Source organism: Vanellus vanellus, assembly GCF_965231255.1.
Source record: "Vanellus vanellus genome assembly, chromosome: 7".
NCBI lineage: Eukaryota > Metazoa > Chordata > Aves > Charadriiformes > Charadriidae > Vanellus > Vanellus vanellus.
Genome location: NC_138912.1, coordinates 1,961,294 through 1,963,793, shown reverse-complemented (window position 1 = coordinate 1,963,793; position 2,500 = coordinate 1,961,294). Strand labels below are relative to the sequence as shown.

Below are 2,500 nucleotides of genomic sequence, written 5' to 3'. Positions count from 1 at the left end.
ACGGTGGCACAAACACATTGTAAATACGGTACTGCCGCTCATCTTAAAGTAAACCCCCAGAAGCTACAGAGCTTAAAAATATGTGTATAAAGGTGCAATTTTATCTGTAACATAATTTCATTTAGAAGCATACAAATCACAATTTGCCATAATCAAATAACACCGCAGTGCTTATATTCTAATTAAAAAATAATCTCTGATATTTAATTTAGAAACCTGGAAGCCTTTACCAGCAAAATCATGGCTACAACCTGCGCAAACCACTCGATTTTCCCAGAGAGAGAGAGAATTTTTCAGGTGGCGCTTTTAAAATTATTATTAAACAAGTAAACGATGCACTGTTCGATATATATTAAAACAAGTATTGTACCCAGTTATTAATTTGCACTATTCACTTTTAAATGCAGCAAATACCTCATTAATTTAATTTTAGGTGCCCACCAGTTTATATTGCATTTTACAGTCTAGAAGGCAATTTACTATTAACTGGCAATTACATACAGAATGATTGTTAATTCTGCTCCTAAGTGCTAGCTGCTTGAAAATTGTTATCTCTCTCTAATTTTTGACCTTCTTACAACAGGGGTGAGGTACACTGGGAATACAAAGGACTAGTAGAGAAGAGCCGGACATGTCATTTGTGACTCATTCTTTTAATTCACCGTGCTAATCAACTGAACTGCCACAATCTCCCAAGGTAATTGTATCTTTATAATAGTTGAAAGCAGCGGGCAAAAAGGCACGGATAGATGGGGAAAGGCCTCGCCTTTGCCTGCTGAGCGACGGCGCGCTCCTCCTTCTGCGTGAGACTAATGGGGGCTTTTGAGAAAAATCTGGAACTTTCATATCTCTGCACCCTGATCATTTAATGTCTCAACTTCTCGGCTCACAAAGGCTTTGTACACCACACTACACTCTTGTTTCATTATTCTGCAGCCTTGTTGCCCTATGGTCTACCTCATGCTGGGAAGGTTAAATGTTAGAGTGCCAAGCCAGACTGCAAGCATGGTGGGACACTGATGGGAAACAGATGCCCTGGGGATTCGGCCCCTCCCTCCTCCAGGGCTACATCATTTTCATTTTCTGGAATACAGTGAGGCTTGGCTTCGCTCTCAATGGCAGCTCTCATTTCCAAAGACTATCTCCGTCCTCCTATCACTTCAGGATAAAGCGGAGCAGGCAGAAGTTTCCCCGTCAGGCGGGCGCTGGCTTTATCTTTTTATTTTCTTATAGCTGGGATATAGGCTTTTGTCTCCCTCAAAAGGTGTTTTAAATATATATTCCCGTTAAAGCCTTGTTAGTGATGGAACTTTATTACAATTTAATTCCGGCGGGAGAAGCTCCTGACATTCTCACAACCCTTTTGAACATCTTTACTTAGCAATAAAGACAAAAGACGACCCCAGGAAAGAAGAAACGAACGGCTTTTCCTTACAGTTTCATACATGTTTGCGTTTACATATCAGAAAGAAGTTTAAACCAGCAAAATTCACCAAATTTGCAAAATGCGCACCTAAGAAATCAGTTTAAGACATTCCTGCAAAGCAATTCAAAATTCCGGGGCTGTGCGCCGAGAGCCAGACCGTCATCTGGTTCAAATCTGCGGCGCTTCCCTGCGCGCCGTGGAACTGCACCAGCTCGCAACAGCTCAAATATCTGGAACTCGGTCTAAGGCTTTTAATTCATTCATTTTTTATTTTGCTGCACACTTATCTTAGCTGAACAGCCATACGTGTCAGGCCGCTCGGCTGAAGCCTTGCGGGGGCTGGGTTCATTCTGGAGGCTGTAACGGCGACTGTGCGCAGCCCCACCTGCGGCAACCACCTTTGCAGCCGACTACGAAACAACGCCGGCTTTGAAGAGATACTCTTAGCACCAAAAGCACCATGGGCACCGCCATCCCGTTCGGCGACTCCGGTAGCGACCCAATCAGAAAGATCAAGAAAATGCAAATACGCTCTCCCCCGTCAGCCAGAAGTGAGGCACCCAGGTGTGAACGCGAGCACCGGTTCCGCTCAGGTTGCGATTTCTTTGGGGACAGAGGGAAGACAGGCATCTCAGGTGCTACCTTCACTTAAAGGTTCGTTTCAGCGATAGATGGGAGGCAGACAGAAAAACATAGCCTCGGTGCGTTAACTGTTTAAAAAGTCCTAGCTTAAAACTACCCAGGAACACACTTTTCCCATTAGATCTAAATTAATAGATAGAAACAGTTGCAGTCTAGTGGGAAAATATTCATCAAAATGCACATCATCTGCACATCATCTGCAATCTGCATTATCTACCCAATAAGCAGCAAGAACTCTCCCTGAATCCCCGCAGTCTGTCGAGTAAACAGTTAAAGGCTCTTTGTTTTCAAAAGAGAGATTGATTCATCAGATCAAATTTATTACCTAGAATCCTCATCCAAAAGTACGGTAAATTAAATCGCTATTTCTCCCCCTTTCTTCCCAGCACCTCAGTTAAATTCATTGTTAAATGCCAGAAAAACTGTAATACA

The 2,500-nt window shown here is 43.0% G+C and overlaps 1 protein-coding gene across 1 annotated transcript in view; it reads right to left on the bottom strand.

The window, feature by feature from the left end:
- The window catches only part of EBF3 (EBF transcription factor 3), a 120,739-nt gene that overhangs the window by 31,044 nt on the left and 87,195 nt on the right, over positions 1–2,500 (bottom strand). The window lies entirely within an intron of this gene.